Genomic DNA, 21,966 nt, shown 5'->3' on the forward strand with positions numbered 1-21,966 from the left:
AATTTACAGTATCTCGCTTTAATGATTTTAGCTTGTGAAACGCACATCTGCAGTTTATGAAGCCCTTTTTTGTTATACTGATCAGAGGCACACAAGTTGGAAATGACCATACCCAAATACACATAGACATTAGTAACAGTGGTCTTGCTATTTTGGAGAGGCCAGTGAAGCTGAGATATGCTTTGCTTCTTAGTGCCAAATTGGACGACATTTGTCTTAGCAATGTTAATTGTTATGCCATTTGCTTTTGTATAAACGTCAAGGGCACCTAATAGTTGACGTAAGCCTTTAGGAGTGTGCGACATTAGAACCATATCGTCAGCATAGAGTAGCCATTGGATCTGAACTCCCATAATCCTAGGAGAATCAGATATCACTTTACTAAAGTTTTGCTGAATGCCAGAGACAAAATAATTAAACAGGGCTGAGGCTAGTAAACAGCCCTTCTTCAGGCCTCTGGCTGTGACGATTGGAGGAGTTAATAGGCCATCGTTGGTGAGTTTCACTTGAATTGCGGTATTGGTGAATAGTTGGATCATCCATTTCAGAATGTGCCATGGACAGTTAACATCAACCAATTTCTTATACAAGAGCTCTCTTGGGACCGCATCAAATGCCATTTGAAAGTCGATAAAGGCGAGATACAGGGGCTGTTTTCTTTGATAGGCTCGTTGGATAAGGCTTGATAGGGTAATGATGTTTATACCAGTGCCTATTCCTTGCAGAAAGCCCGTTTGGAATGGATCTCGTAAATTACTATTCTCTAGCCATGTAGTAAATTGTTTCAAAAGTAATCTGGCAAATAGTTTGCCAGGACAGTCCAGTAATACAATTGGCCTATATGATTTAGGATTCTCGTGATTGCCCTTTTTGTAAATCGGGAGAATAATGGATTTTTTCCAGGTCTCAGGAATGACACCATATTTCGACACATGATTGAAAATACGATAGAGAATACCTGCCCATTCATCAATATGCGTTTTTAACATGGCATTATGCAGCCCATCTGGGCCTACTGCCCGGGACAAGCTCAATTTCAAGATGCATAATTTGATGTCATCAATATCAAACGTGAATTCTTTCGATGCCATTGACAAATTGAGATCTAGTTGCATGTCAGGAAAGGGAGAGAGATAGAGTTTCTGAAAATACAACTGCCATGTCTCAGATGAAATTGAGTTTATTTGGGCTACGTGTTGGAAAATGTCAGATGTACGATTGAGCAGGGCCCAGATACCAGCTGTGGATTTTACAACTAATTGTTTGAGCATAGTTATCCCCTCTAGTTCGTACAACTTGGCTCTTCTTACTCTGAGCCATTTCTTATACTTTTGTTTGGCTGCTCTTATTTCTTCGGCCATATTTATTTTTTGTGACTTCCGCAAATATCGAATTTCCCGTCTTAGGTCAGATTTTCGATATTTTATTTCCAGATCATGGGCATGAGTGTGCCGCTGTTTGTTCAGCCCATTGCTTGAAATAACTCGAGTAAACATCTGCATGGCAGTTGTATAATCTTTAACCACAAGATTACTCCTAAGCATGGTCTCAAGATTACAATCAAGAGTTCTCAATTTTTCTTTGTCCCAAGACAATCTATTTCTCCCATTATTCACGACAGCCCCAATTACATTCGTGTTAAACCATTGTGTCATTTGCGTGTAACCAATCTGTAATGACAGTCTAAGTTTATGATGATCACTTAGATTTGTGTTAAGAACTTCCAATTTTTGGACTGAGTTAAAATGTTTAGCATTAATATAAATATAATCAATTATGGCGTATTGGGCACCTCTTTGCCAGGTGGGCTGGGCGGGGCAGTCGCCCCTCACATTTCCATTTATCATCAAGAAGTCACGCTCAGCCATGATAGATGACCATTTAATTTCATCTTCTGGTAAGGGTAAAGTCCCTTCTGAGATAAGATGAAGATTAAGATCGCCTAATATAAGAATTTGTGTTAAGGCTGTTTCGATGGCCAATCCATCTAAAATTTCCACAAATTGCTTAAAAAACTCTTCAGAGGCTAATGTGTTACTGCACCAATAGATATTAACAATTGCTATTCTATGATGAGTATTAGATAGCTTTACCACCTGGAATGAGCCAGAAGGAACCTTGCACACGGTTGCCTCTAATCCACAGGTCTTTTTTACTGCTAGTATAAGCCGTTCTTTAGGTCTGCCGTGAGCACCTTTTTCTGCGGGAGTGAAGTGGATAGTATGCGAGTCCCAGATCGGTGGCAAAACAAGCCATGTTTCCTGAAGGGCAACAATGTCACTGTCACTTAGGTCCTTGTTTGGTATAGAATTGAGATGGCTATGACCTCGTGTATTCCAAGAAATCAAAGTTAAAATCCTCGTATCATGGCATAGTTATGCATGTCCGGTTCGATTCGTCACTTCTTGCTGAGGGGAGCCATTTGAGGATGATGTAAATATGCGTGAGGTATGGCCCTGTAATGTTGTAGGACCAGGCATTGTTTCTTGTGATAAAATGAACCCCAGGTCAAATAATGCCATTCTGGCCTGCCACAAGGTCTCAGCTACCAATAAAGATCGAATATATAAGCGGGCAACAGACAGGTCAGCATGGTTTGTAAACTCGATCTGTTCGATATCCAATGATGAAATGGCTGAGAGGGCCGGAACTTCTGCACAGATGTTGAGGATACTTGACTGATTCAGATCATAGGATTTAAATGGGGCGTCTCAACATTTTATTACAAAGTGATGGTGAGATGGTTCTTGTTTCGCTTTGGTCTGTGCAGGTCGATTTCTCGACAGTATTGGTAGCCTTCCCGGAGAACGGGCTCTTCTATCTTGGTCGATGGCAACAGTTGCCTGTGGTCCCTGTATTAGGGGTTTAAGCGAGGGAAACCCTTTTCCTGCCAGTTTAGATGGATTCATCTCATTTGATTGGTGGATATAGGCTTCAATAGAAGCTTTGATCTCTTCTCGTAGCTCTTGTCGAGAAACTGAAGTTTGATTAGAGGTGAGGACAGGAGTAAAAACAGAAGCTTGAGGCGGATGTAATACGTTTATCTGAGGATTAGGACTAGCATTACGCTTCAGTTATGCCTCCACTGAGGCTCTGATTTGATCCTCCGCGTTTTTCGCGAAGCTATCTTCTCTTGGCGGGGCAGCGTGAGCATCTGGGTTCTGTCCAGGTTGGCCATAGGACTGTGGAACTCGTCTGATGTCAGGTTGTAAACAGTGGGTCTTGGTCTGGTCACCCACGGATATTAGGGGCACGGAGTCACAATGCTCCTGTGTTATAGTCTGTGGGGGCTTATTTGGCAGAGACTTCAGGTATAAGTCAATGGATTTCTGTACCTGCAACTGAATCGCCCTCAACATGGGAGCACTCTGGGGATCAGGTGACTGGGACACAGACTCCGCTAGGGCTGTTGCAGCAGCAATTGAGGAGACCGGAGGAGTTACTTCAGGGCTTTTTAACTGAGAGCCTCGCTGTTCGTTGTTGCATTCGACCATCTGCACCAGATCGTCCAATGGTTTGTGCGGAACAACCGGCACAACTATAGGAGTCACCTCAGGGTTCGTGATGCCAGGATCAGATATAGAGATGTTCGACTGATCAATTGGTGAATCCTCCTGATTTTTTTGTTTTTTTTCCCACTGTTGATTTTGTGGCAGGAGTTTTGGGCTTAACGAATTGGACTTTCCTTCTTTTGGTGGACCGTAATGTAGTGGGTTTGGCAGAGGTTATGCCAAATACCTCAAACATATTCTTTGACATTGGGGGACACGTGAGTTGGTTTATCTTTAGGCTTACAGCAGGTGCAGGAGCATCCGCATAAACATTTGGCTCTGGTATAGAGGCAAGCACGGACGTGGGAGCATTCGTATAACCAGTTGATGGTACCATGGCAGATCCTGCCGTTATCTTAGTGGTACTGTCAAGGGAGTTGATATCTTCGATTGTAATAGAAGATAGATCTGTGGTCGGCATCGTAGACAATTTAGGTTCGATTGGTGCCCCTCCTGTATGTGAAGTGAAATTATTATCATGTGTCTGTGTACAAACTGCAGAGGTGACTTTTGAGCTCAAAAGCTCTTGAATCTGATTCGATGGATTGGTTTGTGATATGGTTTTTGAGTACAGGGAAAGTAGCTGTTCAAGACAGGAAGTCTGTTTTGAGACTTTTGCATCTAAACCCTCGTATAGTTTTGCGACAGCTAGCAGGGCTGTATTCATTGCTGACAACGTGTTGTTCAGGGCCGGAGCCTCTGGAAAAGAGTATCTCTCTCTAAGATTGGGGTTGAGAAAGAAGTCACAGACTCGGGGAACCTGATCAAAACGTGGTTGCCTCGGGGTAGGTGCTATATAGGAATCACCTTCCTCAATTGGTTCAGGGGGACGAGACGGGGGTGTTACAGGCGAAGCCATCGATTCAACCACTGCCGTGTTATCATGGGGCAACACAGGTGATGGATTTTCGCCATTTGTACCAAAATGGCTATTAATATCTTGCTCTAGCTGAATTAAATCACCGGTATTTGAGCACACATAGAAAACCTCTTCGGAACGCTCCTCAGTCCGATTGGAGAGGTTCATAAATTCAATATCCTCCTCCTCTGCTTCCCCAATCAAAGTCATATGAGTGTAAGCGTGTCTCAGTTTATGTTGGGCCATAACTGAGCACTGAACAGGTTGGGGCATGGTGTCCCCCAGAAAGAGAGCTGTGGTGGGTCATAGATCACCTGCAGCACAGGCTGCTATTAGTGTGTTATCAGTGGGGGCACCATGCAAGCTGATTTCTCGGGATGGCATATCAAGGGCAGCTATAGGCATAGGGTCAGGAGTACTGGGGCCAGAGGGTTGATCTTGAGCGTTGGGCCCCATAAAAACAAGTTGAGTTGTTAAGGGCGGGAGGCCAAACTGACCCTCGACCTCAGACATTACCCCCTCAGTTGGACACAGTTGCATGTTATTAGAAACTGAGTGTGAACGTTGAGTAGTAGCACGTCCCACACATGGTAGTAGACTTGTGAGTCGAGGTTGAAAAAGAATTTTTTTCGTAGCACTTGCACGCCCAGATTCCATCAATTTTTTCTGAGTCTCTAGAATGGGCGGCATGCTGGTGGTTAATGTGTAAGGGATCATTCAGTTGGCCACACAAATAAGAGAGAAAAAAAAACAAAAAACAATAATAATATATAAATAAATAAAAAATAGAAAAATAAATCAAGAAATAATACCTTGGACCGGGACCCCGCGACCCGCGAACAGCAAACAGTACTTATAGTACTTGCCGAGTGCGCGCGCGGGTGCGCTATGACGTGGAATGATATGGGCCAAGCAAGGCGGGCTTGGCGGGGGGCGTGGTCAAGGTGTGTAACAGTCCTTTAAGGGAACACAAGAAAAAAGAAAAAAAAAAAAAAAGGAGAGCTATATTAGGGTCCAACAAGGGTGGTTAAAGGCAACACACAAACACGGTGTGCACAACGTGGGTGCTGACTAAAAGTGCACAACGTGCTTCACACACAGTCACCTTTGTTGCTTTCCTTTAGACCAGGCAGGTCGGGTGCTGCAGAGAAGGACGTCCTCCGTGTGAAAACAGCAGTCAGTCAGAGGGAAATCCACGAGTGATGAGACCGCTGCAAAAACGCTCCAGCTCCAAGTCTTGAGATGCGCAGAGGATCGGCACAGCAAACAGTACTTATAGTACTTGCCGAGTGCGCGCGCGGGTGCGCTATGACATGGAATGATATGGGCCAAGCAAGGCGGGCTTGGCGGGGGCGTGGTCAAGGTGTGTAACAGTCCTTTGTTGCTTTCCTTTAGACCAGGCAGGTCGGGTGCTGCAGAGAAGGACGTCCTCCGTGTGAAAACAGCAGTCAGTCAGAGGGAAATCCACGAGTGATGAGACCGCTGCAAAAACGCTCCAGCTCCAAGTCTATCAAACATTCATCTTTCCACCAATCATTTAGAAAGCTTCTCAAAAAATGGCTGTTTAGCAACTGTGACTAAGTTTACCTCTGTGTGCTACGACGCTTGCGCATGTTCCCTGATTTGTCTATATGTACTTATCTAGGTTCAAGTGCCCTGGCATCCACGGATTTGGGCACTACACAAATGTAAAAAATAAATAAAATGAGTAATGCAACTTCTTTATTTACATACATCAAAGTCATTTGAGTATGTTTCCATATGTAATGTCGTCTGCACATGTTATTGATATATACTAAATTATATGCCCTTCTTTAGCATTTACTTTCTTGAGAGCCTACTTGTTTTGAGACAATTGCTTCAAGATGAAAAGGTAGTGGATATGCATATATATTTTTGGGATACTGTTGTATAAACTGTTGCACGGTGCACCATGTTTCTGGTTTTCATTTCATATTACCATTTTGACACCGGATTAAATGGCCAGAATCATTGTTTCGCTTGTAGACAGTTATGTTTTTCCTTGATGATATTGGCTGGCAATATATGGTTTTGGTATGATTTGACATAGTTATTGATGTACACTTTTGCATTATTTGTAGAGTCTGCCCTGATGATAGGCAAGATGTCGGAAATGCATTGGCCACTTATTCTGCCTCTGAAGCACTAGCAATAAAACATTGGGAATAAAGAAGAATACCTTTTACCAGTCATGCAACATTTATTATAGCTACATGAAAGTATTGTAGTATTGTATTATTTACTACTAGGGTGATGCCAATACTTGGGGGGATTTCCCAGTTTGCATATGCAACATACTGATGCTGTGCAATGGCATACAGCCTGGTGATGTGCCTATCATACAGTTATGCATCATGAACAGAGTAGGAATGTGAGTACCTGGTATATCATGTCAATGCCTTCCATATAATTTGAGTACCAGAAATTTGATGGCAATTCCTGTCCATTAGAAGGATTTTACTCTGGTCAGCATTGATGTTAATTACTGCAGTGATGTAGGTTCCTAGGTATATGTGGCCAGATTCACATAAATAACTGCAAATGAAATGCAGAGGATGTACTTTATTCATTTGGGATCCTGGCTGAAATACCTCATTCTCAAGGGTGACCTGCGTATTTCAGGAGGAGTTGGACAGTGTCGCAAAGATGAGTTTTGCAGCCTCCCTGCATACATTAGTTTCAGGAATGCAGAGGCTCCCATCAACCATGTAGTTTCTGGAAATGCAGTTCACTGAGATGGCCCGCCTGAGGGAAAAAAAAAAAAACATTTACCTCCCTGTTTGGGGAATGGAAATGCAAATGGGGCACACACTGTTTAATCTGCAGCTGTCACACTTGTAGAAAAACATCATGACAGGGTCAGTGATATGCGCCTCCTCCCGTGCCTGTTTCAAATGGCGCAAGGGGGGTGACCCTCCTTTCTGGGCATTTAAAAGCGCATTCCTTTTGTGAATTCAGGATATGCTTTTGAATGCACAGAGTACCTCTTATTTGCACAAATGTACACACGGGAAAAAAAGAGTATCTGAAAGAGCACATCTAAGATGCAGTCATTCAGATGTCCTTTGTGAAGTGGGATGCCCCTTTTCTGGGAGCAAGTGAGAAGAAGCGCCAAAACAAGTTTTGAAAATCTGTCCCATGATGTACATGCCTTGCAATATTATCGGTGCCTGGAAATGTTATGTTACTATCTGGCAATGGTGAGAATTCCTCGTCTTATGATTTAACTGTATAACAAAGATGCCTATCAGTTATTTTAGTTTTTGACTGAAGACTGCAAACGGGTTGAGCCTGTGTGCATTTCATGAAATCCGTAGCAAAGGTGTTTGTTCCTGAGCATACAGTGGCAATGTCCGATCAATGGGTAAGTAAGCTTTACATTTCATGGCAATCTCGTACAATAGTCTGACTACCTGGGAATTTGATGACAATCCCCGGTAGTGGTGCAAGTTCAAAGGCTTTTAATGGAAAAAGTTGGCCTTTGCGTGAGTAATTCAGTATGTGCTGGAAGTGACGGATAGGCGATAGAAATTCCGGAAATGTTGATTTTTTTAAATGTATGTATGGTCCTATGACACCATGAGGTGTTTTTGCTATGCACACAGCACATTGTTTGATATCCATAATATGCATGTTGCTGGGCTCCCAACATGGTTGCATGGCATGTGCATCTGAGACAACTCCTGCACAATGTGGGAGAGTAAAAGTAACTATTTTCTGAGACATGCATAATACCCCATGATGTGGAGTGCACTCCATTGATCCATGTGATATCTGTGATGTGATGTAACCTTGATTCTAATCTCCCATCTGTCCTCATCTTACTTGATCTCTTTTTTGCCTTTGACATAGTCAATCATGCCATCCTGCTCAATCGTGTCAGTGATAACCTGGTTATCACTGGTGGGATTGTCTCTCTTTGTAAGGGTATGTTACACCCTTCTACCAGACACAACCACTCCACCGGGCACTCTCCTGGGAACAGGAATCAAAAGGCATGACCATTCACAAAACGCCAGGCCTCACACCAGGGTCTGCAATTCTAAAGGCTTTTGTTCTTCGACAGGGGGGAAAGGGGTGGGGTTAAAGAAGTCAGGGGAACTCTGTTCAAGAAAAGAAGACTTTCACCATCTTGAATCTCTCTGGCTCTCTTTCCTGTCCCTGCCACTTCCTCTGGCAAAGTACTTTGGGTGTGACATCAGAAGGGCGCATTTCGCTCATTTCAGGAGCAGGGATTGGACCCCTAAAGCAGGCTAGCTTTAATCCAATCACATGGAGACGGGTGCCTATAGAAGAAGGGGTCTCCCAATACTTCTGTGAATCATCTTGGGGCATCTTTGGATCATCACTTGAGAAGATGTTGTTGGACCCTGCTGGGAGAGCAGTTATTCCCAGAGTCCTCCAGTATTGAGATGAAGGCAGGTGTTCCAAGGCAGAGGAGAGATCTGTCTCCGAACAATCCTCAGTGACCATGGGGGTGATGTGCTGCTGGAACAGGACCTGCCTCTGCCAGGCACAGTGGTACTCAGGACCTCACTGTGTTTAAGGACCCCTGCAGTTGTGTGCCAGCCTCCCCCGTGTTAGGAAACATGAACAAATGTCTCATCTTGTCCCTGAACCCCTGGATTGGGACTCACAACACCATGACTGTCAAAACAGCTGGGATCCTAGTGTATTTTGCTGTTAAACTGCTTGGAGCTTGTTTCAAGAATTGTTCAAAACATTTGAACCTGCAGACCCCTGCTTTGCTGCCTTTTGCCATCTCCTGATCATGGCACAGCACCAAGGAGTCTTGTTCGGCATTGCTGAACCACCAAGAATGGCAAATAAGTACTATTGACTGCTAACTGCACCTGGAGACCAGTTATGGATACTAGAGATTGGTTAGGTCACTTTGAACCCCTATTGCTCACAAATACATATCCTTTTTCAAGAACATTGTTGCTTATGCTTGCCTTTAACCCCCTTTTCATTACTCAGAGGGCTGCATCTACTATCTTAGCTTATTATGTGTTATTTCCTTAGGTGTTGGTTTTGTGTAGTGTTTTTGTGGTTACTTATTATTGTACATGGTGTGTTTAAAGAAATTCTATATATTTTTAGAGAACCTTGATTGGACATTCCTTTATTTTTGACTGTAATGCTTCTCTTTTTGGGTTGCTACTGAAACACATTCACACCCCTCTTAAAAGTATAGCCTTCCCTCGACCATTGTTACCACAAAAGCTAAAGGAGCTATAGCTCTTGAGTGTGCCCATTGTACATTTATGATTGTGTTGGTTCTTGGTTTGTAGAAGTGTGAGGGCTGAGTGGGTGTGTTAGCCTCTACTCCACTTTTTATTTTTATTTTGCTGTTCAATGTATGGACCTAGCCCGAGATCAGCGGAGTGTTGTACTGAGTTTGGGTAGCCAGCATTTGGGATGGCATCTTTTAACAGTAGCGCAGTGCTGTAAGGTCTGTGTGTTGGTATGTGCACCCATTGGAATTAGGCCTTGGTCAGGTGTTGTTGAAAGAGTCATGTTTTGAGAGATGCAAAATTGGAGAATAGAGTTGTCAGGGCATTTCGAGTTCCAGAGCGTGGGTGCATGACAAGAGAACAATTGTTTTTTGGGTCCTTTCTTTGCGGACGAGTTGTGATTCAAGCCGGTTGGTCGATTTTACTCATCCGTGAACTCTTGCAGGGCAGAAGTCAATTCGTCATGACTGGCAAATGCCAAATGGACCTCCAGATCAGCCTCCCCAAGTCAGGTATTTATCTCCATGTGGAGGTGCTCTGGGGACTACCTCCGTCTTGCGTACATTTCTTTAGCAGGCTGGAGAGAGTCCTCCATTATGGAGGCCTGTCATGGGTCATGTATTCCTCCCCCTCTTCCCTGGATATGGCCAAGGCATATGCTGGAGTCTGGGCCACATGCCTCGCCTCCTTCTGCCGCTTTATATGTGCCCATAAAACTAGCACTTGTGTGCAGACCCTCTTCCTAATCTCCCTCTTTTCTTTTCCCTGTTGATGGTGCACAGCTTGTTTGCCCTCATATCTGACTTACATTGCATTTCACACCTTCTCGGACAGGACAACTCCTACTGCCTGGCAATCCTGAGATGATTGGCTTTGGATAGAGAAATACATCATGGCACTTTCCTGGTTTGTGTAGTAGGCCACCACAGCCTGTCCAAAAGTGGGCAATATGGCAGGGCCAGAGGCCAGAACCTCCCCCATCATTCCATCCTTAGAGGCTCCCTCATCTGTCTCTGTACATACATCCACCTCCATCAGGGACAAAGGCGCTCCAAAGTAGCCAAAGTAGCCAATGATGGGACAGCAACAGAGGAGCCAGAGTTGATGTCAGGCATGGAGGACTCGATTGAGGATGTCTGGCCCGAGATGTGGACATGGAGGAGTGGGCCTTGATGTTATTGGTCCTAAGAAACCGCCCCTGGTAAATTCTGCCACAAGATTGTGAAGAGCATGACCACCTCTCTGTGATACTGTGCAGCTGCTGTCGACTGGCAAGCACAGCATCATGCAGAAAATTGGTCCTATACAATTCACCTACCAGCAGAGGAAGACCTGTGGCCTGAACCATCTCTTCTGCCAATGATGTAGCTTTGTCTGGAAGGAGACATCAGAGTAGGTCCCTAGCCCTGCAGCTGATGAACCTGGGACTAGAGGCTGTGCTGCCACCTCCAAGTTGCCCTGCACACCCTTGAAACTTGGATCCTTCAACAGACACTGAGTGAAGGCCTTCAGTGCCCTCCCCCTCACCTTCCACACCAAACCCTAACACCATAATTAAGGTCTCTGTATCCTGGGATCTGTTTCATTGTCCCTCTGCTGCGGATGACTATGATGTTCCCAATGTTCTCCCCCTCAGCAGCCGTGCTCTTGAATCAGTGCTCAACTCTAGGGACATTCCCATCAGTGGAGCTTGATGTCATCCAGAGTGTCTGGGGTGAAATGTTCCTTCTGGAGGCCTTGTCCCTGGCATTCAGCTCCTCCACAGGGGAGGGCCACTCTTTAGCCGCTGCTAAAAAGGACATGGGAGAACCAACACTGTAGGAACATGTATACAAATGTGCATAGGAAACTGTGACATATTGCCATGCAGAAATGTGTGCACGTGACATGTGTACCTTTCTGTGGAGACAGATGCATCACTCCCATGAATTTCTGAAGGGATAGTTTAATGGAAAAGGCACATGGCCACTGCAAGGGAGAACGACATATCTTGCTGACATGAGAATCTCAAACAATGGATGGGCACCCCCACATTGTATCTGGTTGGTCAACCAACCCTCCAGTCACCTTCACCTCCCACAGTCCCAAGTCAACAGATGAGATGAAAGGCAGGAGTACAATCAAGACACAGCTGAAACCAAGTAGGATTTCATGAGGCAAGAGGCAAAGGAAAGGCCTTATGCGCATGGGTTCAGCACGGCATGCTTTACGCACTATACATGCACAGTTTCCAAGCACTGCTGAAATATGAAAACTGGCTGCATATTCGGATTAGGTTTGGTGGCCCAATTGCAGTGACTATGTACACTACTTTTCACTGTGTGAAGCACCATGAGTGAGAGGGAACAACCATGCCAAGAGAAGGGACCAGCAAGGAAAAGAAGGTTCGTAGGTGAGGAGCTGATCATCATCACAGACTTTGTGTGGAGCACGATGTGGACTACTAAACATTGGCTCGCAGTACACTCTCTCTTACAAAATGTGGGCACCTATGACAGTAGGTGACTGATTAAATCAATGCCTGTCGAATTTAATAGTGTACTTCCAAGGAGGTACATAAGTGTGTGAAAGATTGTAGTAGAAGAACCTAGGAAAGGTTAGGGCAGAATGTATGTCCTGCCACGGACACCTGTGCAGGACCCCCTCAGATAGAGGAGCTGGCCCTAATGAAAGAGATTATCAGTTGCCTCATATTGAGTGAGCAGGTTGTTGGTGTGGGAAGCATGGCCAATTATGTGTCCCCATCCCTTGAGTGACATGTCTGCGTGATGACATTTTTGTTGACCGTGTATTCCATTCAGAAATAATACAGTGGCCTGCTTGATAGGTGATGTTTGGATGTGATGGCCTTTTGATGGACAGGGAATGACCACGCCATACTGGTGTGGAAGGTTGAAGTGTGCGATGTCTCATTGTCGTTTCAGACAACTATGTCTATTACTTTAGCCATTGCACATACGTGTGTGGCTCAATTGTCATACATGTGTATGCACCCTGCTACCTATTGTGGGAACCTCTTGAGAGTTGGCATTTCTCGATATGTGCTTCCGAAACAAGTCAGATTGTATTATGTCTTTCGCAACCAAAGTGTCTGATTACAGAATAGTAAGGCCATTTTTCTGAGTCCTTCGCTTCCTCGTGTTATGTGAAAACACCCTTTCATATCTAATGGAGTCTGTCACATATAATAAAGATATCCCAGGGACAGTGTTACATAGCTATGCATTCAATCAGAAATCAGCCATTCACCCAGAAGAAATGTGACATCCAACACAACTGCACTTGTAAAGCAACACACAGGTTACAATTCAAGCGTCTTGTGAAGGTAATTTTATGCATCACTACAAATGACTCCAAATGGTATATGCTTTAATGCTGCCTGTGTAGGAGTCAGGTCTTGAGTACCTATGACAGCCACTGCCTGAGGCGGGGGTAGAGACGATTTATCATATATCATCTGGAATTCTACGGTCACCAACCGGACAGAAGTTGCATGAATGGAATGTCAATTATCATTCTCTGACCAGACTGTGAGTGACAGCCACACACTGTGTAGTGGCAGCCATTCTGGCTATCTACAGCATATGTAGTGGATAGAGAGAGGCATGGGCAGTGAAACCAGTGAACTCAGGTAAGTTATGAAGGACAATGTAGTAATGATGACGTAAGTCCCCCATGACTTTAGATCAAAATGGGAATGTAAGGCATGGCAGCCGGCCCTCAGGAGAAGTACATGCATGGTCCTCACATGTAAATATGCAACCAGTTTAAGTCTGATAAGAACAGAGTCCTTTGTCACTACAGACCATCACTTGTATGAGAGTAGGGCAGTAGACCTGTCCTCTAGCTGCCTTGCTTCAAGCCCCCTAGAGTGTGCGCATGAGCATGACCTGTGTACCTGTCTCTGTCTGGGTGTGTACCGCCCTGACTCCATTCTGTTGAAAGTATGACATATGATGGCCAGTGCATGCACCCACATGCGTAACTCATTAACTGCAATTAAACATGTCCCCTTGACAATGCAGGAAGCTCCACTAATACCTGCTCTTCAGGGAGCCTCAGTCTGGCATCCATTCTTACTGCTGTGCCTGCACACATTGGTCGGCAGTCAAGGAAGGCATAATCCAGAAAGGAACCTGAGAAGCAAGGCATCTGATATGGGCATGCAATGATCATGTGCCCTGTCTTCTGACAATGCCTGGGCTGATTGGGGAGAGAGGGCCTTCCAGGTACATCATCAAACACTGCTGTTCAACTATTTTCATAAAAAAGGGCTGTCAAGAGTGTTACGGAAAAGGCTGTAGATTGTGTGCAGTGACTTTTCTACTCTCTGCATATTGGTGATCAGCATGGTTTCACATTGTGCAAGGAGGCCAACTAAATGGGCTCTAAAATGGGGAGCTGAATGTCTTGTGAGGCATTGGCAGGTAATAGGATTTGGAATGGGAGAACATATAGCGAAGGGATGGAAATTAAGAATCAGGCATGGTGTGGCAGAGTGATTATAGGCAGTGTTTTTGGCATGTGTGATTTAGCGGAAACTTGCCCCCACCCTGTCGAATGGGAAATCATATTATACCCTCTAGATCGTGTGTATATATTTATATCTAGTGGCCTAGGCCAAGTCGCTCTGCGAGGAAATCCGTGTTGCAAGGTCCTGACCTTAAATCTGTGCTAGCCACCATTTTAGGTTCATCCGCCATTTTAGATTCTCTCTCTAAAGTCACCCTGTGTCCTAAGATGGTGGACAGTGTCATTCCGAATGTAATATGGCCATCTTGACCCCTGCATACAAGTTAATGTATAAACTGCCTGCAGGCCAAATGTTAGGGCGATGTACTGAGACCTTGTCCTTAGTTGACCTGTGTATAGAGGATTACCTGTGCCAACAAAGCTAATCCGCAAGCACATGTTAAACATAATATAGTCAAATACTGAAATGTGAACATTTGTTTAACTGCATTGTATAAAGAGATGTGCGAAGGCTCAACGAGAAATCCGAAGACCCACTGTTGCTATTATAACTCGTTGACAAATGTATTAATGATAACCCCTAAATGTATAGATGCATAAATTAAGATGCAAACTTGGCACGAACCCTAGATCCGTGATGTACTAACTTGTAGGTGGGCTGGACATCATGTTTTGGACTGTATAAAAGGTGCAACTATTCTAATGTACATCCCACTCACTGAGCACACTGAACAGGGCTGGAGCTTGCTGTGTTGTACTGAGGGCCTGATAGCTATCTGTTGCTTTGTCCTTTGAAACTGTTCAGTTATAGAATAAAGATCTCTGTATCTTTCTTTGTAACCCACTTTTGGTGTATTTCCTTTTGGGGTACTCAGCCTCGATATCTTGATTTTGCTTTCACAGATGGCGCCCAAATAGAGACCCTCAAGATTGATGCCAGTTCGTTGAAGGTTGACGCATGCTATCGGACCAGGATCGGACGGTGTAATAAAAAAAGGGGCCCCTTTCTGAATGAGACGCAACACCTCAGCAGTGCTGCACGGCCCGATCCCTGGACGGTGAGCACACGGTCCAAGTCAGCATCTTGACGAGGGCCCACATATCGAGGGGGGCAGATTTTTTTTCGAATCACCAAACACAAGGTCCAATTTGTTAGAAAAACTTTGAAATCTGATCGGACCTCCTTAGGCTTGATCATGTGAGTCGTGACCCAATTCTTAAGTATCCTGATAATTTGTTTTTGAGCATTGCACTTGCAAGTACAATTATTGACCAGGTAACACCAGTATTCTGATATGCCTGGGAAATTGTCTGCCTGCTTCAGGGCGTTATTCCGCAGTGACAGACAATCTTTGGAATTTAGCCGTCCGGCGCCACAGGAGGGATCGCCGGCTTGTACTATGTACTGTAAGCATGGCATTGGTAGTATAGCATTTAATGATATTTGGCACATACAAACTAGACATGCTTCCGAACTTCAGTGGCCAATCAATGGTAGTTTTGATATCCCTCGCATAGCATACTTAGAATCTATATTATTAAAGAAAAAGGCTAGACCTGCAGCATTCGATGTATTACAGAATTGGAAAAAAGAAGCTTTACAGCAGCTTAAGAGTAGAGAAAAACATGCAGGCCGTCATAAGACGAATGTCGAAAAAGCGTTGTTATATGACCAAGATAAACAGTCTGAGTCAGCTAGGAATATGGATAGGGCTTTCTCACTTGGCATCCAGAAAATGTATCCTTCTAAAGACTTTCATGTATCCGACGAACTTATCGATAAATTGTTAAATGCACGAAAGCCTGGTGACACTGCACCACCTCTGTATGTTCCTCTTCCTGCTGCATTGCCTCTCCCTGCTGTTATTCCTCCTCCTGATCCTATCGTTCCTCCTGTTGTTCCTCTTCCTGCAGTCATTGTTCCTCCTTTTGTTGCTGCTCCTCCACCTGCTCCCTCACTTTTTCCTGTTGTACCAGTGATAACACCTCCGTTGGATATGCCTCCGCTCCCTCTTCAAAGTGGTCCTGCACCGATTGTAGTAGATCAGGGAGTGGGATCGAGGGTTGTCACTCGCAATACTGTACCTTCAGAGAAGAAACGTGAATTAATTGTGTGGGCCAAGCATTGTATGGAGGGGGGTGATTGAGCTAATGCTTTTGCCACACTTTCTAATATGGACAATTTTCCTGAGAAAAATGTTTTTATTGAACAATTAGGTATTTATTTATGTGTAATGTGGGAGAGATTGAACAATTCAGATCTCCCACATGGGTTGTGGGATCTGAACACCTTAGCGTTTTCTAGAGACACTGCAGTGAAAGTACAAGAGCATGTTTAGAGGGTATTTGAGTATAGAAAGGAGTTGGAAAGGTTACAGAATGAGATGAGGATGGACATAGTCCGGACATTATGTATGTACAGAAACGGTTCATTCCTTGTCGTAAATTGACAAGTGAGGAAACGCGAATTTGCACAAAAGACGCAATTAGATGGATTTCAGACGCATCAATAAATCCTATTGATGTATATGACACATATAGTCAGTATACGCCAGAAATGCAGAGGAAAGTGATACAGGTAATGGTAGAATACCTACAGGATGAGTGTGTAAAAAGAAAAATTAGTTGTCCCGCAGAGTTCTTAAGTATTTACAAAAGAGCTTTTTTATTTGACACTTTTTTCATTTGACACTTCTTTGGCTGCTTTAGCGCTCGTAAGCGTTTTTTTCTGCTTAGTAAGCGTTCGGAGTTGCCTACTTCTCAGATGCCTATGAGAGAGGTTCCTCCGACACTTGTCCCAAAGTCGAGGTTCCAGCGGATATCGGAACAGGTACAGCTGCCTATGTAATTCCTGCACACTATGTGTCGCAGTTTGTTCACGTCCCTTTCTCAAGACAGGAAGTGAACACCATTAGACAATCTATTCCCGACATTAGGAAACATCCGACAGGGTTCTATAAAGAAATACAGTCTGTTTTGCAATCCTCAGTATTCACCTTAAGTGATATTGATCTGTAATTTCCTGTACTCCTGCCCATAGATTTGTGGAAACAGGTTAGGACTATAGATGATGTACGAGGTCTAGGAGATACATGGGCTAACATAATTAGACTTGATGGAGAAAGGCCAGCTGGAGAAAGACCGCCTCAGGTGATATTAACTTTACCTGACAGAATCGTTGCAAAATTAAAAACTATAATTCCCGAAAAGAGAATTATCTGGGACAAGCTTATGGCCTGTGTCCAAGGGAAGTCTGAGGGTGCTACCGAGTTCTTTAATCGGTTCGAACAGGTATTCTCGGATTTCAGTGGACAAGACTTAGGCACATAGTCTGTGAAAAGGTTATTCATAGACACATTTTTGTGTGGATTATTGCCTGACATCCAGTCGCAAATTATGTCTTCTGAGAGCGCTTGGCAAGCGAAGTCTCAATCAGAAGTACTGCACATGGCTCCGTACTATGAGAATCGTGTCAATAATGAAAAGGAAAGTGTTGAAAAGAGGAAAGGTGATTTAAAGACAAAAGTATTACTACAGCAAATGGTTAAATTGTTAGGGGCCCTAGAGGGGGTAATTCACAAATTAGAGGTCAGTATGTTCCACATGGAAACATGCCCCTGGGTCCAGTAAACATTAACCAGTGTGCTTATTGTAGGCAGGAGGGTCATTGGTGTGCACAATGCCCGATCCTCCAACAGAGGTCAAATAACACATTTGGGAATATGGGTAGACGACCCAGAGGTCGCTTCGGTGTAGGGGGCGCTAGTAGAGGTCAGTTTGTACAAGATTCTCAGCAACCTTTTTCACAGGATAATCAGGCACCAAGTGTGGATACTAGAAACATTTTTGATCATCCTTCTGCCGCTTACCTCTCTGAAGAACTTCCTTTCAATGATATTCTGTTTCGCTAGGATTGCCCAAAGCAGGGTTTGGAACCGACGCCTATTCCTGTTGATCAGAAAGGTCCCTACGTTGAAATGTTAGTGGGAAATAGGAAACATCTATTCTTGATAGATACAGGGGCACAAAAGTGATCATTCACGGGTTCCAGCCATTCCACTGTCAATGCAAACTAACGTTTCTGTAGAGTTTTCTGGCACACCAGTTGTCTGTCCGGTTTCTTTGCCGGTACCTATTTCTTTGGTTCCATATCCAGACCATTGTCCATTCCTTTTGACATCGAATTGTGGAGAGAATTTGCTGGGGTTGAATCTGCTGAAGGAATTAAATGCGGTAATTCATTGTTCTTTTGATGGAGTGCGTTTGACGATTTCACCACAGCAACTTTCTGTCTCTCAATTCTTGACTAGACCTTTGCCGCCAGAATTTAGTGATGTTCCGGAGTGTTTGTGGGCTATCGACGACAATGATGTTGCCGTTTTGCAAATTGAGCCTGTTAAAATTGTCTTGAAACATGGAGTAAAGCTGCCAAGTATTCCACAATATAAGATTTCAGTCGAAGTTGAGCAAGCTTTGAAATGCATCGTAGTTTTGCGCTTGGCATAGGCCATGGAACATGGAGCACCAGCGTTCATTTGATTTGCTCAAGGCTGCATTGTGCTCGGCACCGGTTTTGGGCACACCAAATTATGAAAATGCCTTTGTGTTTTAACCCTGATGGTACCTCACTCTGTGGATGTTCTACTGAACAGAACTCAAACGCAACACCTCACTTCTGCAAGGTTGACGAGATATGAATTGATCTTGTTTGCACCACACATACAAATTAAGACGAGTTGTGTTCTTAATCCAGCTGAACTCTTACTTTTCCTGCAGGGTACTGCTTGCAGTGATGAAGAGTCACATGATTGCCTGTACACTACCGAACAAGAGACAAAGGGTAGAATTGATCTAAAAGATACTCCTTTGAACAATCCACAAGGGAAGCTTTTTTGTGATGGCTCCTGCTTCAAACTTCCGGATGGTACATCCACAGCTGCTTATGCAATCACTACATTGAGCACGGTCGTGGAAACCAAGAGAATTATGCATAACTCCGCGCAGGCCGCATAGATTATAACAATGACCCGAGTTTGTGAACTTTCCGAAGGGCTTACCGTGAATATATATACTGACAGTCAGTATGCCTTTGGGGTGGTTCACAACTTTGGGAGACTTTGGTCAGAAAGAGGGTTCCTGACTTCACATGGTACAAAGATCCAGCATGGCTCACTGATAGTAAAATTACTCTCAGCACTTGCACTCCCTACTTAGTTAGCTATCATAAAATGCGCAGCGCATCAAAAGATGGTAGATGATGTAGAGAAAGGGAACGCTTTCGCTGATCAGACAGCTAAACAGACTGCCAATGATCTCTCTTCAGACATGTACACTTTAAGGGAAGCCACAAATGCCTGTACTATGGATGAGGGCATTGATTCTGTGAGGGATATCCAAGCCGATGCCTTGTTAGAAGAGTCAAAGAAATGGGCTGAGGGCTTGGGGAAACTTCATGATGACGGGTGTTGGGTGGACAGAGTTGAAGGAAAATGGCTACTTCCCGATGCATACATCATGATGATGGATGTTATGGCACTTGTTCCCACACATATATGTGCCCGCAAGATTACAAAATGTTGGAAAATGTATGGGTGAATGACAAAATCTCTAAGGTAGCTGAACGTTTTGTCCAAAACTGCATGATCTGTTTACAGCATAATGTGGGAAAGGGAACATCAACTCTCAGGGGAAGTTTTGGTCCACCTTCTGTCCCCTTCGAGGTTATACACTTTGATTTTATTGAAATGGAATGATGTAATAACTTGAAGTATGTGTTAGTTGTCATTTGTGCTTTTAGCAAATGGGTTGAAGCTTTTCCTGTTAAAGACCTACAGCCATGACTACTGCAAAAACTATGTTAAAGGAATATTTCCCGAGGTTCGGGCTACCTAGAATCATCTGGTCGGACAATGGTCCACATTTTGTCACCGCTGTAATTCTGCAGATATGCGTGGGATTACAGATCGACAAACGGTTCCATTCAGCCAGACACGCTCAGAGTGCCGGACTAGTGGAAAGACACAATGGCATCATCAAAATCAAGCTCGCTAAGACATGTGCCGGCACCAAACTAAAATGGCTGGACGCCTTACCGATCGTGTTGTTATCAATGCGTACAACCCCTCAAACTAAGACTGGTCTCTCTCTCTTTGAGGTGGTAATGGGGAGTCCTGCTAATATCTGCAACCTTTCGAAATGTCGTTCCTTGAGAAATGTTGAGAATGTACTTATTTCAGATTACTGTAGCCAGTTGACTAAAAACTTGTATTTTATTTATCACCTGGTGCAAGAGGCTTTACCTGTACGATACTAGGGCCCTGGTCACAGCATACGGCCAGGTGACTGGGTCCTGATGAAGGTATTCGAGCGATCCTCTTGCCTTGCACCTTGGTGGTTGGGCCCCTTCCAAGTCCTGCTGGTCACGCAGACGGCGGTTCGGGTGTCAGGGAGGAGAAATTGGATCCATGCGACCCACACCAAGAAGATTCCACACCCCGTGCCATACGATACAGAAGAAACAGAACCCCTCACCAGTACTGCAACCAACGATCCCGAAGCAGTAAACAGCATCGAGAGTGCGTCAGAGATCCTCCCTGAGCCTGTGGGCCTGGGGAAACAGCCATTTTGCCTCTACACTCTCCAACAGTTTTGTTTCCAAAAGCTGTCCTTCCGGATCTTGCATCCTCTCTTCTTCTTGATATGCCGCTTCCAACGGGAAGTGACAACACGTTGTTCTCAGATCAGTCAGTACCAGGAAGCACGAGGTACGATCTGCGACCAAGGAAATAGACCTACTGCACGTTTCGGCTGTGCGATCAAGGAAAACCATCAAGGGCTTGCCTTTTCGGCCCGATCTATTGTCTATATGGGGATTCTGTTGGCTAAGGTTTGTGGAAGGACTAAGAAGACGCTTGGCCTGGTGGTTGCCAGCTAATAACATTGGCGTGTTCGTTTGAAGATTGTAATGCCTGCCACCACTACCGCTCATACAGGACTGATAAGTGAACATGTGACCAGCTGTGAAAAAGGACAGTCTGTAACATGGGCCCCAAAAACGTACTGCTGTTTTTTGATAATGTTAATTGGTTTTATAATAGTTATTGTTTTAGGCTTCTGGTATCTAGAAGAAGTACATCTGTTTGAAAATGTGTTGCCGACTGAAAATGTACCTACTGTTTCTACTCATTTCGTGCATCTGCACACTCTATCTCCAAGGGACTCTCAGCATAGACAGAGATATCACAACAACACGCTAGTACTTATCATGAATGCTACACATGCCATCTTTAATAAGTCCAACTGCTGGGTTTGCTCGCATTTACCGCAACACGAGGATAAGGGGCTAGGTTGGTACATTCATCCTTTACCTTTGACAACTGCATGCTATGCTTCTCTTAGAGCATTATTCTTTGGTCGTTGGAACGATAGCCTCTCAGGGAACTTCGATGGGACTAATTTGAATCAGTTTGCATAACGTGTTCTGACTCCCTTGGGATGCTCGCTTTTCACAAATAGGAGTAAGCTCAACGTTGCTTCTATTAGGCCTTCTGATAGACTGTCTCGTCCTTTCCAATCTTTGATTTCCTTTAAAATGGCTCCTATAGGCAATAAGGATGCCGCGTCTCCATTTTACACTGTTAACCATAGCCCCAAATCAGTTTCTTTCTGCATACAGAGGAATGGTACTCAGTCAATGGGAAATGTTAAAGGTTGCGCCAACGTTGCGAATTTGACTGGGGAAGACAGACCTTTGTGTGTAGGCAAACCTGTCTACTTTGTTTGCGGTAATGTAGCATTTCCATGGTTACCCAGAGATTGGCAGGGA

This window comes from Ambystoma mexicanum, chromosome 8, assembly GCF_040938575.1.
Source record: "Ambystoma mexicanum isolate Mex_15411 chromosome 8, UKY_AmexF1_1, whole genome shotgun sequence".
NCBI classification, from domain to species: Eukaryota; Metazoa; Chordata; class Amphibia; order Caudata; family Ambystomatidae; genus Ambystoma; species Ambystoma mexicanum.